Genomic DNA, 16,540 nt, shown 5'->3' with positions numbered 1-16,540 from the left:
TTATATCTTTATCAAACAGGTTTCTTTCATAAAAACAAGAACGATGTCTTAGACTTAGAGAAAACATACGAATTATGGAGCGTTCTTTACCTTTCAGAAAATAATACTCATTTGGGGATCGGTAGCTTCATTAACAAGTTTTTTCACCGTTTTTCTCGGTCAAGTCAAGCGCCAACGTAGGATTTTAGAAGCTTTATTTTTATTTCTCTCAACTCGATTTTGGGGATGGAGGTGGTCTATCTTTTTCACAAGCACTACAAAGCAAGAGCAAACAATACTTACTTCATTTAAACGAATGGTTTTCACGTCACTGCAACTGGGATCAATATTGCAATCGAATTTACATTTTCGCGATTAAAATTTATGAATATGAATTTTATAGCTGCCTGTAAAAGCATGATAACATTAGTTTTGCTCGAAGCGCACAGTGTTAGCTTTAATTGAGTAACACAATTGTTTACACCTTAACACACAAAAATACATTACAAGAAACATGTATATGCGTATAGTCGTCAGACAGATAGTAACAGTGTAAAAATTAGTCAGGAGTAGAACTACAATGCAATCTGTATTCATTATTAAAAGTATGATGAAATGCCAAAGCCAAAGCATTTATTGCAACTAGTTGAAAGCCGTTCTTTGAAAACATTTTCAAAATTGGCTCGCTTTAAGTGTGGAAAAAATTAGTGGCTAAATCTCATGTACTATACAAATATACACTGAAAAAAAAATCAATACATTTAATTCACAGAGAAACTTTTACTTTCGAGAGTATAGGTGAAGAAGTGCAGGCAGGAAAAAGTCAGGGAGAGCATTTTATACTGTTACTAGAGCGGAGGTGAAACCATACATCTTCTTCATATTCTTTTTATTTTTGTTTGTAAATTGTTATACTATTACTGGCTATCGCAACTATTGCAAGCATCGCGCATTCAGTAGATCCCTGTACGCAACATAAAGCGTCGAAAATTTATGTCCCATGTGCAGCATTTCCAGTCGCGCCATTGAAAGGCCTTCGTTGAAATCCTACCTTCTCCATTGTGGCCAAATATTCTTTCGAGCTGAATGACCCTCCTGTGGCTACAGGAAGCTTCCTCAGAAAGTTGGCGTCAATCCGAACCTTTTGGGCCCATGCGGTCACGTGGGTCAAACTGCGCCTTTGAATTTAGCACCGGTTGGTGGTTGGTATGAGGTGTGACATCTTAATAGTCGTACTTGGAGGTATTCAGAACTAGATTTTGTGTAAACAACAACGCCAGATTTCCTTGCTAATGGTTTGTATAAGGCGCTGACCTTAGAAAAGATTTTCGCTAAAGTGGCCTGTCTTCCCACAACAACAGCTTCTCGCATTTGGCTAGTGCACGTTTGATTTCTCAGAGCAAATTTTTCGAGATGACGAAAATATTAGAATTCCCTTCAATAGATGATGTATTGCTTTGATTTAAAAAAACGTGGGTCTAGGGTCCCATGCCTTTTCCGTCGAATCCGCTGGCGGTACTAGCACATTACTCCAACCCTTAACCTTGTTTCAGCTGTCAAATCTTCTCGTTTGGGTACCTGTCCTTGGATACAGTTCTTGAATTTTGGATACCAGTTTTTAAAGTTAAAAATTTCAGAGAATTGCCTGTAAGGTAACTTTGGTTTATCCTGTGGTTAAACATAATTGAGTGCTGTACTCGCGCGGAAGTTTGACTTCTTAGTTCTGCAGTAACGTGTAGGTAATTTCTTCCCCTTTCTGCTTCCCCGAATGAGGCGTCTTACTACTACTAAACGGGGACAGTAGCAAAATTGTGTGCGCATGCGCTCAGCACTGGCTGTTATATTACACGCAGCATGACTATGTATATGCAAGGCTAATCACAGCAGTAGTTAGCAACAACCTCAACCTCTTTCCGTCAAGAATGCCACATGCTGGCACGTGCGGCGTCTTCTCTCCTCTGCAGCACGGCGTTATAAAAAGTACACAGGTGCACTTTAGTCTTCTTGCATGTGGAATTGCAAACGCATTGAGAGTTCTGTGCATTCGCTTGAGCCTAAGCTCGCGGACCTCGCCCGCACTCGCCCGGACGGTGCATGTGTATTATCTTGAACTACTGCAATATAATCAGCGATCACTCTTGTAAAGCTTTTTCACAAAAATAACCATAACAGCTGAAGTCGACCCTTCATTTTTCCTTTACGATGCGCTTTGCTTTATGATGAAAAAGATCGCTTAAGTACAGTTCGGATTTCACGGATGACTTATTGAAAACATTTCTTTTACTGATTAAATGGACACAATTGGAAGATACTTCTTGACAATAGCTGAAGAGATGCTCACTCACGCTATTCAAAAGGGACCGCGGAGTCCATGCAGTCAATTACGAATAAATAAGTATGAAAATTGGGAGAATCAAAGTTTAAGGAACTCAATGGGAAATAATGAATAGCGGAGAATCCAGAGGAAGAAAACTGCACGGAGATGTTAAGATAACAGAATATATCATGGACACACAAACTGGGTGCAAGATTAGGCGAAAGCAACCGAATCGATATTTTAGAAACAAAGGTTCCTTGCGCTACTAAGGTAGTTCATAGAAGGGTTCTTTTAGTATATAATAGTGATTGGTGCAAAATAAAATAAGCACGCTCCTTTGAGACCAACATATTATAAACTGACGACTCATGTCATAACTCAAGTTTTTGCCGGCGCCCCAGTTGAATAGGAACTCTTTTCTAGAGGACAAGCCAGTTACACAGTGAAGATTATTAGCACACGCCTAATATTTATTGTAGTTTTGTTATAGAAATGGAGTGCAGGAAAACGACAACATTTTGTTTTCCGTCAGAGAGGATCTGAATCTACGATAAATCATTTACATCTTCAAGGCCCGCACGCGGCAATGATTGTTCGGAGCTACCATCAGCAATTAAAACAGTGCCTGTTGCACTCTACGCCTGAGATTAATTACGGTCGCTGTGAAAGAATGCGTTTTGTTTAATGCAATATTGGAATAAAACTACTGTTGAAAGCCAAGTTTTATAATAAAAATTATTCGAAAATTTTATGAAAGTATAGAATATAAACATTCACTGGGTTTGGTTGCGTATTTTATGTTATGAAATGTTCACTGAATTTTACGGCTCTATGCTTCCAGCCCCCTGTCTAAGAAAAAAAAAATGGCATCAGATTCCAGCCATGCCAAAGTGCTTTCACTGATGTCGTATATTTAACACACCGCTACACTATAAAGTCACGTTGCAGAGGCATGCGTATGAAAATATAGGTGTGCGGTTATTTATTGTTATGTAGCATGCATCTCTGTATTAAAACGTTTCGTGTGCTTTTAATGCAGCCGTTTCTTCAACAATAGCTTCACGCATTAAGGTCCCCTCACCAAACGGATACATTTAAAATGGAGTCTTAATAAATAAAGGTGTAAGAATTACATGCCTTGTAGCAAACATTTGCAAGGGAGAAAATAATTTATTCAGTATAATATATGATTCCGTTTTATGTACTTTGTTCCTTTTTTTGCCTTAAATAAAGACTTTATTATGACCAAACAGGCGTGGCGGTACACTGTTTCTACGCCTCCGAACATTTAAATATGGGCTTTTCTGTAAGGATTATCTTTTTGCACGAAAATGATTTTCAAGGTGATGTTTTTTTTTTTCTTTTTTTTTTTCCGAGAAGTTGTTTGTGAAGCGCTCACCCGCAGACATCGTCATACTCAGGAGGTGCACCCTTTACAGGGGTTGCCAGATTCACGGAGGGTAGATAAAAGCACCAATTTGTTAAGGTATTAGTTGAATTTTATTTATTACTTATTCAATCAGTTACATCAATTAAAGCTTGCATAAAGCTCTCCCAAGAAAAAATCAAAGTGTAGAAATAAATGTTACGAACTGCAGCATATCAGGTACGACGAAAGCACCGGGCTATAAGAACTCTTTCAATCTCCTGTCATAAGTGGCACAGGTAAAGAGTAACGATTACAAAAATATATGTCCAATGCAGCAATCTGGACGGTTCAATTAAGGCGTTTTGTTCAGTTATATTTATTAACGAACGTAGTCTGCTTCAGAATGCTTTTTGCCTCCGTGAGTGGCAGGTGTATGAAATACGTGACTGCAGTTCACTTAGGTTGTCATGCTGCATTGTTTTGTTAACCAAAGTTACAATATTCGCAAAGGCTAATTTTGCCAACATTTAAAATACTGAATTGTGGAGCGGTTATCAATAAATAAATTGTAGATCGTTGCGAAGAACACGACGAAACTATTTGCACAAAACCAGCGTTTTTTTGTTTTATTAAACCCCCTAAAGGACCGCTCCAGCAATGAGAGCAGCAAAAACACAACTTTTCGCGGGACGGTGGTGCCATTTCGGTATCGCGAAGCAGGTCTGTAAGGAAAAAATGTGCATCCCATCATGGCGTGCTGTCCCTTGATGAGGCATTGCGAGTGCACTGAAAAAGGTATCGCCACGTGGTAGCTTTTTGAGAGCCTGTAAGGAAAGGTGTATAAATTGTATCTTGATGCAAACATCGTTGCTCGCTGTTTTTCGAAATGAAATACTGCTCTCGCCTCTACATCTTGAACCTGACACCAATACTTAGATTAGTAGTTATAAGAAATTACTAAACGTTAGTTTCAATTAATATTTTTAGCATTCATCAAATGTCTGACACATCCTGTTTTGTTGGGACTATTTACCCCTTCTACTGTCCATTGCGCCCTGGTAGTGTCATCTGCTTAATGTTGCTCACGACAAATAGCCAGCTGCCGCATACACCACATATCGCAGCCTCCTGAATATGCTAAAATATCTGTTTTGAGCTACGGCACTGTAGTGCTAGTGGTTTTGAAAACAAAGCCTTAGCCGGACATATTTCAGAGTCGGCTTTTAACATAAACCCCTCCCTAACCTCGGCAAAGCAAATGACATGTGAGAGCAGTTGCCGCTTTCAATATACGGCTCTTCGCATGGTCTGGCCACCGCGACCATGGCAAGGCAGGAGAAGCGAGTACACCCGCAGCCACTTCTCGTTCTTTCAAGGGCATTCCGTGGATTTTTGACCATGGAAGTTGCAGCTCTTTTTTTATTATTTAAAAACCTCACGGGCTCGGATTGGAGTATTGTGTGAGGGGGGTTAAATAACTGGGGTGCGAAACAGAAGCAAGTAGAAGATGGTTATTTTAACATCGTTATTTTCAAAACTTATTGTTATACAATGGCAAACAACCACAAGAAAAGAACAAAATTTGAAAAGCGCACTACAGAATACACTTCAGTAAAAACACGTTTCAGAAAGAAATGCAGCTTATTTTTTCTTTGAAAATAATATAATCTGAAATGTGAACAATGTTGTCAGGAAGACTATCACAATAAATGCGATCACGGGGCAGGACTGATGAGTTGAATGCAGTTGTTCTTCCCGAAAGGCGTTTAAAACTGAGGTGATTATGCAATCGGTGAGATTTCCGGGCCGGCTTTGTAAGAGGCAGTGTGAAGGAATGATGGCTGTAAACAATTTTATGAACGAGGCAGATAAATGCTATTGTAAAGCGACTATGAGTAAAGCGATCACATTAAAATATTGTGTTTCATAATATGTAAAGCGCAGAGTGCTTTTATATAATCAGTTTTTAGTTCTTTTACATTCGTGTATGTCGTCGTAGCCTCCCTCGAGCATGTTCTCGCCCAGGAAGGGCAATGGCGATGTTTATTTTCTCGGGTTGTGATCGCTGTTGTGTGTCTGCTTTGGCCGCGGCGAGAGCAAAATGTCTGGGAGCATACCTACTACAGTTCTCTAGCGTCCTCGTTCTTGGGCCCACCAAACCAACTTTACCTGTCACAGGTGACACGTTTGGATAGGAAAAGAAATAAAAAAAATAACCTGTTCAACCAGAACGCGTATTACGGGCGATATTTCTATTTGCTATTGTTATCTACATTTACAATACACTGTAAAAACAAAAACACCTTATTAGGTGTTTTCGCATGTCTATAACTAACACCCATGCACCCTTGAAAAAAAGTGGCTTCAGAGTGCCAGTACACCCTCAAAGATGGTGCTTCGGTTGGTCATAACACCCTTCTATGGGGCCAATGCACTGGGGTGTTTTCACCACCTTTACACCCTATTGCAGGGTGGAAGCAGTGACATTGCACCCTTACACCCCTTGATAAAAATCAGTGCAGATAACATCCATATATTGCATTCCCTAATTAGGGATTACTTTTGCCACTACACGTTCCTTAATGCTTTTCCTATGTGCACATTTGCAATCAAGCTTAATGGTATTCCTTTTAACCACCTGTAATGCCAAATGAGCATGTAGAGATGCTGCATGCCATTATTTTGACATCTCGAATGGCCCATGCCAGTATGATTGTTTTTTTCAAATTCACAGAGCATGTTACAAAAAAATGTCACACAGAAGGAAACTGGAAGTCTTTTATTCGGCATAGAAGGGTCAGGGTTCGGGCTAGTGGGTGCTCGGGTGCTGGTGGAGGGGGGGGGGGGGGGGCAGGGGGGCACTTGTGTTCTGTTTCTTCATTGATGCGCGCATGGAACCTCATTTATTTAACAATACTGCCACTCTCCACCGAGAGTCTAACAGACGGGCAAAAACATACATGGTATGTACGTAAATACCTAAAAAAGTGAAAGCAAAACAGTTCCAACAAATGCAGACAACAAAGTATACAATTTTTTTCAAAAACAGAACCGAACAATGAACACAACAGCATGGTGACATTTCTGAAAAAACAACAACAAAACGTTTAGTCGTATGCAACAATAATCGCAGTACACAATAATAATACTATGCTTTGTCAGTGTCAACGCGTGCGCTTGCATAAAATTCGGCCTTAAGCGATGAAATAAAGCGTCGTGCAGCGCATCTTGGCTTCGACACGCAGACGCCCAAAAAGAGGTGCTCTTTAAAGCAGCACAAATTGTCGGACCCCTTGTCACATGTCAGATTGAACAGCCAAAATTGACCCATTATTGGAACAATACCCTAAGTAGAGTCGATGACTCGAAGAAGCTTCCGCTGCTGAATGAAGGGGAAATGCTCTTCAGCTTCTTTGATGCTGCTCCCAGTATATCCAACGCACGGCGTGGCAGGCTTTTCTTCCTGTTCCTTGATAAAATTGTGAAAGAAGTGCATAACAGAGCAGCTGTATAAATATGCACTGCACCTGGCAAAAGCAAATTCAACATATTTTCTACTCTATATTTAGAATACGCCAATGCCCCTTTAGTGTGCAGCAGTGTGCTGGAAAAGGGCCCTATCGGAAACAACTAGTGGTTATCTCACAATTAACAATGCAGAGTATACTGTTATGGTTGGTTCAGGAGGCACAAAGCCAGCAGTCTGATCAAGTCATAAATGAGAGCACATAAGGTCAACCCATTTTTAATCATGCAGCATGCTGTTGCATGGTAATTTTAGATTATGCAAGCTATTTTATCAAACAAAAATGGCTACACTCATCAAAAGCACCTGGGTTAGAGAACTTCAATGCTGCCCCACGAACTTTTCATTTCACATGAACTGGAATGCTTAATATAATAGCTAAAACTGTATTGTAAAATTGTAAAAATGTAAATAAGCAATAAACAGCACTGGAGCACGGTGTTTACTACTAAAATATTAACAGCTGGCTCAATTGAAGGCTTCACACAAGGCCTACAGCATACCCTGCACTGGCCAAGTAGATACTACAGAACCAAACAAAAAAACGTGGAAAGAGCATACTTAGTGACAAGGCACTACAAAAAAAAAACAGTGCATGTAATACATAACACATAATGCATTTATGAACCTTTCCACGTCTTCTTGTGCTAAGTATGAACCAGCCAAGCCCTAGGTCATCGCAATGCTTCATGAAGTGTTTACATTTAAGGTTTAGTAACAAGGAAAATGTGTTCTCGCTGCTCTATGTGACAGCGCTGAAACTTCATCACACATTATTCATTGAAAGTGTACACTGGAGCTTTGAGTTGAACGACAATTACATGTGCAACAGCAGAGCATTACCAAACAACCAAACAGCAGAAGCTCTAAAAAATGTCAACACTGAAGCATGGCATGTTAAAACATTTTCCACGCATAGCACATTGTATGCATAGAAATCCAGAACATCAGTGGTGAGCCTCAAGAGGCGGCAGGAAGCTCAAGAAGTTGTAATCGTTATAGCGGCAGGCAGTCTGAGCACTTTGAAATACTAAAGGTTCGAAAACTAAAAATATGTTGACTAACTTGAAATGCAAAAATAACAATTTGGATTTATTGAGAATGTTTACTATAAATGAGAATGTCTATGACAGTGCCACCTGATTAATGCATGAAATGTTAGCATCTGTAGTTGAAGGCATTATGTTTATACAGCATGAACCTTGAAACACAGCAGTATTTTCTCCCAACCAATGTGGTAAACCTAATCTCAGAAGAATTAAAATTATTACATCATTTCAAACTTGGCTAGCAAATTACAGCATTTTTTTAAAACAACTATTAAACTGCATTACCCACCTTCAGAAGCCTGCAGGATAAGACAATGTGGCAAATATTTCTTTTGAAGCAGTCTCAGATCATATATTCCAGACATTAGGAACATGTTAGGTACTAGCATGCATGAGCAGGTTGAGAGACCCCTTTCCTGCAAATGCTAAACCCCACCAAGCTGCCTGCAAGAGCCATCTGATAAAGCACTGCTTGTCCACTGCAGCAGAATGCTTAGTCAAGTGGCACACTGCACCAATCTTGACATTACCAGTGCTTCATCAGGTGACTCTTGTATGCAATACGACGTGGTAAGCATGTGATGGCAGGAGTCTCTTAAAAGTGCTTTTGATTGTACTTACAGTGCAAATAATCCTTTCCCAGCAAAGAATTCATAGTTGTGATGAAAGCTTGTGTAGTATTTCTATTTGAATTATGAATCACTAATACATATTACAAGTTAGACGTTAAACCATTTTAGAAACAAAGAAAATTCGCTAATACTGTCGGTTTCAAGTAGGTTTCCTGAATATTCAAATCAGAAAGAGAAAACTTACAAATGATACAAACAACATCCAGAGCTCCCGGCTGGTTCCCAATGTTTGCCAAGAGTTGCAGAATGCATACTGTCTGTACATCTACAATAGAAATAAGCAACACAACAATGGTGTACCTCCTTGCAGGTAAAAAGAGACAGCCGAGTTTTGAGGCGATAATTTATTGTCTAATTTAGGAAGGCAAATAAACAAAATTGAAAACATGTAGAGGCACGCAAACTGAAAGCCAAACATCTGACAGCAAAAATTAGCAAAGCTTGTGAAGATTCGAATCAGGTATCACCTAATTCTCTGCTACTAGTTGAACAGATTCGAAAAGGCTGCACCATTACAATGGAGAAGAACAATAGGTAATTTAAATTTAGCTAATGCGAAAATTGTTACATATGAAGAAATGCACAGGCTAGTTATGGTTTTATTATTCTTTCTGATGCTCAGCCATGTTTTTAGTATATCTATAAGGCAATGCAAAATGGCAAAAATGTAGGCATTTAGCGAAAAACTGCCAATTAGATAGCACATGCAGCAAACAGAACTAAACAGCTTAATACTTACGCTTCTTTCTCCTTTCACGCATTCCCTCAGAACATACTTCGAGCACCCGGGCAATGTCCTTTTTTCTCGCACGAATGGTGTCCTTCAAAACCAAGACAAGTGTCTTGTTAAGGCCAATTTCAACTGCCTCTTTGCCGTCCTTCTTGATCAGCATGTTGACGTCATGTAAGAACTGCAAGTTTGTGTGAATGATAGCCATAAAGAATTCATTTTACTCAATGTTTCAAGTAACTGAATATTAAAAATCGTTGTACAAAAGCTAAGGCAATTGTTGCCTTTGTGCATATCTGAAAAAAAAAAAAAAAAAACAACTGGCATTAGCAAACAGCAAATACAAATATTTGCTGAGGTTAGAAAACTGCAAAAACCATCAGTATTTTGCCACTCATCGCCAAACTGCAAGCAACATTAAGGAAAGTCTAATATAAAAAATAACAAAGCAAAAATTATAATCCTCCTTCCCTCAACTTGGCACACGGCTGAATGGCAATAAAATATGTAATATATCTCTAAACTAAGGGTCCCCGCTCAGCTTTAAAAAGTAGGCTTCAATTCTTAGAGACAATCTACAGACATGCATCGTTAGCATATGAAAGTCAAATTGTTTGTTGGGCCCTTTAAGTCAGTAAACTGCTTTCAACAAATACATTACAAATTTTTTAATAACAGTAAGTCACAAATTTGCCTGCAATATGCGCACTGTGATGAGCAAAGAAGGTAAACATATGCGACTAACGCTATGATAACTGCTTCATATGTACATTTAAGCAAAAGACAAAAAAAAAGTAAACGTCTGGTCAGAATCAAACTCTGTAATAGCAACATCCGGTACAATATTTCGCCACGGAATTCAAGCTGTCGACCTCTACTTGAATGCTGAGGCATCAGTATCGAATATCCATTTATTCTAGTCTAAAGACACTACAAAAATCAAGTAATGCGGTCAAACAGTTATGTTGAAATGTGACTACAAAAATAATGAAAACTGGATGGTTTGAACCACATCAGCTGACTTAGCACGTGTACAAGAGCCTTAATTGAAGTCTTGCTGAAAATAAAATACGTACCTAAATGATTCTTCGAAAGCGAAAGTAAACGCCATAACAAAAGCAGCATAATAAAAATGCAAATTCACACTCCATGCAACCGCAAAATATGGTCCCCGTAAAATGAAAAATGCTCCCATTGTGATTAAAAAAGGCAAATCCAGACGCGGGGAGTTAACATAGGCTGATGATAGCGGCATATAGTTTACGCAGTTTGGAATAAACTATTATGCAACCAGGCCGGCCGACCAGCGCACTTCGATGCCGAGAGCACGAGCGCAGAGGCGTGCCGCGCTGAACGGCCGCCGAGAACGAACATAGCCTCCTCGAACAAAAAGTTTAAACAGAAGGGCTGCGGGAGGACGCTCCCTGAGCAGCAGGACGGTGCGCGCCTATGCTCCGAGTAAATAAAAAAAAAAGGGGGGGGGGGTCGCAGCGCTCCGAGTGAAAGAAGACGACAAAGCATGAAAGAGGTTTCAGGAGAGCGAGCGCGAAATGTAAGAGATAAGGGAGGAGGGGGGAGTCGAGAGTGCTAGGAGAAAATAAGGTAGTACGCCAACATGACCTTGCCGCACGAACGGAAACGGTAGAACAAAACCGAGTCGTTGCGAACTGAGCGCAAGTATCAAACTGTCAAGAAACGAAAATCGCTTCGTGAACCTCCTGCGCGTACAAAATGCAAGGAAACGTAGCACATACATTATTTCTGTTCAAGAAAGTTGAGACTGATGTTCTTGCGCGAAATCTGCGTAACTCGCCGCGACATCTACCACATGTGCGATGTCATTTTGGCAGCCAGGTGAAAACAAGCGCGTGTCTCACGTTTTCATTTCAGCACATTCTGGAGCATTCCGGCACAAAAAGACACAGAATACAGCAATCCGGTAGGACTCTGTTCCCACAAAGCGCAATATGCGTGAGAATAGGCTTACCTTTACAGACGATTGCGTCAGCCGCAAAGTACGCTGTCCGCCTTCGTATCACCGGCACCGAACCAACTAGTGCGATTTCAGCGCGAGTGCAATGTAGTCGGCGCATATACCTCTTAGTCACGCAGAAAAAAAAAATTGTCCATGCCTTCTTCTTTCGAACATCTCAAACATAAAGCGGTGCAGCAGTCCTTCGGACTGAGCAACGCAAAAAGAAGCCCGGACACTTGCCGACACGATAAATGCCCGTTTGCGTTAAACACCACATGTAGAAGGCACTTCACAAGCGTACACACTTCTGTAACACATATGCATGGGAAATGCAACACATTTCACGAGGGTACACAATCGAAGAAGCACATTCAGCATTCGCCGAAACGTGGTCGAAACGCACCCCACAATGCTAACGGCCATATTGTGAAATTTGAAAAGAGCGTTCGTAGCTACCGGCGGCCTCCTGGCGGTGAAATTTTGTTTCAGTTTCTGTCTCCTTTTTAGAAAGTATTCGTGTGTAATTTTAATTTTAGCGTTACTTTTGGTGCTTTATTTAGGTGTTGGGTTATATTAGCAGCGCCGCTTGTGTATAAAAGGCTACGAAGTTACGCAGCCATATACCCCCAGCATGTTAGGTGATATTGCTTGCCCGTAACACCCTAAGGCATATTCTCCAACCAAAGCACCTCTTTGGCATGCAAGAGGTGATTTCCAATGGCACGAACACCCTAGACTCAGGGTGTAAGGGTGTTTTGAATCAGACAAATGCCCAAAAGGGTGTTTTTGTTTTTACAGTGTAGGAAAAAGAAATATTGCCGTTTCATTGCGTTTTGGTTCGAGAGTTTACGTTTATTTCTTTTTCTATCCGATAGTATCACTTGTGCCAGGTGAGGCTGGTTTGGTGAGAGTTTCTGCTACGCAGCTCGGATCCTGAGACTCAGCACGCAGCGATCCAAATGGCCGAGGAAGCCGCCGAGAAAAAAGGCATCCTGGCCATGATCCGTGGCGGAGCGCTACTCTAAACAACCCGCAAGCTTGGAGCCGAGGGGTGAAAAAGCTGTGCTGCGCACCACTTCTGTTGCAAATAAATGTTTATTCCTCCTCTTCAATTTCCTACGCTACACGTTATTGACCCTACCACGAGCGCTTAAAAGGGGCTTAATGCAAACAGTACACAAAGCTTTCTCTTGCTGACATTCTTCTGTGTGCTGTTTCTTGCGTATGAATGGGATCTGAACTTTCAAAAACAGGAACGCATTTGTGCAGTGCGTAAATCTAGTGTAGCACAGATTGATCCGTAAAATCTTTACAACACCTGGGAGCTCGAACCGCTTTCTGATTGTTCGCAGTTTTGTGATTACGAGATGCACCACAGTGCGAGGGAGAGTGCCACACAAACAACGCGGGTTGTTCAGTTGCGGCGATAGCGTTGGCGCTCTAATGCATGGCCAGCGCAGTGTTCTTTCCACGGCGTGATTGAAAGCCAGCCGCATCGGTGTTTATTATATATATAGTCAATACCACACAGGCACGTGAACAGAACTTCCAAACGACTAAGTGGAGTTTCAAATAATGCAGGGTATCAAAATATTCCGGGGACACTTGATATCTGCGCTTGCGTAACGGCCCAGACGAGTGGAGATTCGGGCTTGTTGATTTACGATCATGGTGGAAACAGTGCTAATACAGGACGGAGCACACAGGTCGGAGAACCCAACACAGAGCCTTTGTTGTGTATTTGCTGCGTCCTGTTTCAGCGCTTTTTACACTATGAGACTAATGACTGTCGTATGCTGCTCCCCTTGGGGATCCTCGTTATGTACATGCTGGTGCAGCGAGCCAGAGCAGCAAGTGAGGCCAATGGATCATATACCAATTGGACGGCCGGCGATTCCTCCCTCACCGACTGTTTCCTCAGCCACAACCCCTTACCACTAATCTTTAGTTAACGAAATTTATAAATCAATCTTGCACTTCGTAACTCGACCTTTCACAAGTTCCTTATTTTGTGACTTTATTAACTCTCGCGCAAACTTGCTATCATAGTCTGAATTTAAGTTTCACGTACGAGACCAGCCGGCACCTATAAAAAACCCTTATTTGTCCAAACCGTATAAACGTACCTGCGTGGCCTAAGGGGGTTCAAGGGTGCCGTGTTCGATTTACACCTTACCCTCCCATCTCACAGGAGCTACTTTAATTGGCAGCTCCTGGTAGTATGGCTATATCATAAATTTGAGCCCGGCCTGGTCACCTGCTCCCTACCACCTGCCATGGCTGTGGTTGTAGTTTTCTCAGTAATAGGGTCTGCGTAAATGTTCGGAATTGTTTTATTTTTACCTATGAGTTTCCCAAACGCGAGCAGTTAGTTTTTAGACGGAAACGCTATCCTCAATGACGGAAGCCTTTTACGCGGCCATTTCTCATGTGTACGGAAAGAATTGTTGTTATTTGATTTCCCGCCCACAATAAAACAGTAAAACACGTCAACGCTCTAATGTGACTTCAAGCCTTCTTGACTAATAAACCTATTATAAAGCGCAGGAAAGCTTCGGAGGGCAATTTTTCAAGGTACAAAAGCGGTACTGAAAGAATTGACAGAATAGAGGTGGGTGATAACAGCGTAAAGAGCGATCCCCCCAACCAGAAAAGTAAATCCGTGTTTAAGTAAATTGTGGCACACAATTAGAAACCTGCTGTTGTAAAGATAAAAGTTGCTCTGGTGTATTCCGGCCTAAAGAAGCGGTCTTCCTTGTGCAGCAAGACGGGTTCTAAAGAGCCGGAAAAAAAATACAGAATGTCAGGAAAATAATGCTATACCGCATCTGTGTGAATAAAAGTAAACGAAGCATGCAATTTCATTCTAAAAAGTTTCGCGCGTTGCATAATTGAAACCGGCAGTTGTGCTATATGCGAACCGGTAGTAGACGCGAGTACCTTTACATTGGACAAATATTGTTTTTTTTTAGCTCCAGTGCAGAAGGATTGATAATTATTTGAATGGAAAAGCGTGCTCTATTTACTTAGGTCCGCACCTGGCATGTATAACGTGCGCTGGGAGTTTTAATAAGTTCCTCAGTTTCGCAAATGTTTGATAACGATAATATTACTTCCGTTTGTGATAGTCCTGTTTTTTGTTTGTGTGTCTTGTCCGTGTTTCCTTGCGCTGCTCCTCTCCATGTTCCCTTCCCTCTAACAGTTGTGGGTTTCATTCAAGAGTCCTATTTCGTGACGATCGAGTATAGAACAGATAACATGCTGATAAAAAAATAAAGAAAGTGACTGCTCGCAAGGCACACTGAAGTGACTAACATCAATGTTTATATTTGTTGTATTTGCAGAACCCTCATTTACAGAACGCGCTTGTGGGCGGGCAGAAAGTTTTAACATCTCATTTACAATACAAGACAACCATTTCTTACCATGCGTGTGATCCCGAGAGTGAACAGGTTAAGCAGCAAGAGACTTCTTCGACCTCGGCACTTTCGGCTGTTTCTAATTAAGCGGGCATCACTGCATCGTTTCGAGCCAGGCGATAGTGCTACGGGATCTGGACAATGTTTTCTGAGTGTAATTAGGCGCCCTGACGCCCAAGGACGAAGGTCGCGCCGAGCGGCGCACTATTACCATCGGAGGCCGCGTAGCTGTGTTGATGACTAGGCTGTAAGTTCCTTTCCTCGGTGCCATTTAGGCGTAAGTGATTACTGTGCAAAGAGCTGAAAGGTCCGCGTTAGGTCGAGAAAGCGCGACCTTTGAGCCCGTGCACTCTAACCTCTTGCGTCCCGACGAATGACTTGCTCTATATCAGCACAACATATAGGGTGAGAAAATGCTCGCGTTGTCCCATTGCGCCAGATCTTCCGTAAAAATTGCTGTTCGTGTTTAGAGAGCATTTTGATATAGCAGTACATTAGACTGGCTTGCACTAGTAGAAGCAGCGCCTTTGTCAACCGTTTTTGTGAGTTTTTTATTGTTTAAAGCCTCTTGGGAGGGTTATTTTGGTTTACGGTCTAGATAGTGCACATTGCACCGTTAGAGCAAGCTAATCAAATTAGCTCTTTGTTTTTCGTCAGGAACACGAAGTTGACTGAGCATGTTTATTTATCAACTCCAAAATCTCGGAAATCTAGGCTCTTGGATTATCTTATTTTTGCTTCTGGTACATCGCGGAAGTAAGCCAGATTGGCCGCCACTTGACAGCGTTTCTTTATGGACGCTACACATGAAGAAAAGAGCGCTGATAAGAAGACTAAGCGTTCAAATTAGCCTTGCACTAGAATGCAAAATATTTGAAGAGAAATGTTCCCATGGTACAGAAAAAGCGACTTCATATCAAGGCTATCACATCAAGCTACATATCTGGACGAGCTGGTGGAATAACACTGCGAGAGAAAACACAGTGGAAATATATAATGACGGCCCCCTCGTTTGGTGACTTTTTTCCACTGCAGTCCGTGATCTTTTGCTCAGTTGTGCGCCTAAGAAAGGCTGCTCACGAGAATGCGGCAAAGTTATAAAGGTTCGAAATAAATAGGATATAGGCTCTTGAACGTACTAGTGTAATGATAACAAAATCGCTTCAAGAGAGATATCTATCAAATCAATCTGTGCATACACTTCCGGTCACGGAGGCTTATGTTTTTTCAATGAACAGTTATCATAGACAATTCATTGCAGTGAAATTTTTATGAGCAGATTTGAAGAGTTGGATAAATATTCGTTTGTTACACAAAATAATGAAACAAAAACAACAATCACTAAACGCTGAGCAAAAAGCATTACAAGGAACAAGAAACTGCGACTATGTTACGTCCCGGAGTATGCGACGTCAAGCATGCCATCTGGGTCTTGTAAAAATTCCGTCAAGAGTTTAACGCGTATATATTTATTTCGTCCAACTTAATTGCCGTCATAAACTTTTTCACGAAAGTAAAACAATTATCATATTAATTTCAGTAAA

General features: G+C 41.1%; 1 long non-coding RNA gene across 1 annotated transcript; it reads right to left on the bottom strand.

Moving 5' to 3' along the window:
- Positions 1–6,672: 6,672 nt before the first annotated feature.
- Positions 6,673–9,620, bottom strand: LOC146191525 (uncharacterized). The gene is made up of 3 exons (XR_014706354.1): positions 9,612–9,620; positions 9,057–9,137; positions 6,673–7,134 (listed from the first exon to the last, which is right to left on the bottom strand). It is a non-coding gene; the product is annotated as an uncharacterized LOC146191525 (long non-coding RNA).
- Between the last annotated feature and the right edge of the window lie 6,920 nt (positions 9,621–16,540).

Source organism: Amblyomma maculatum, chromosome 4, assembly GCF_055883805.1.
Source record: "Amblyomma maculatum isolate TAMU_Amacu chromosome 4, ASM5588380v1, whole genome shotgun sequence".
Classification (NCBI taxonomy): domain Eukaryota; kingdom Metazoa; phylum Arthropoda; class Arachnida; order Ixodida; family Ixodidae; genus Amblyomma; species Amblyomma maculatum.
Note: the sequence above shows the minus strand (reverse complement) of the source record. Positions and strands in the feature narration are given on the sequence as shown.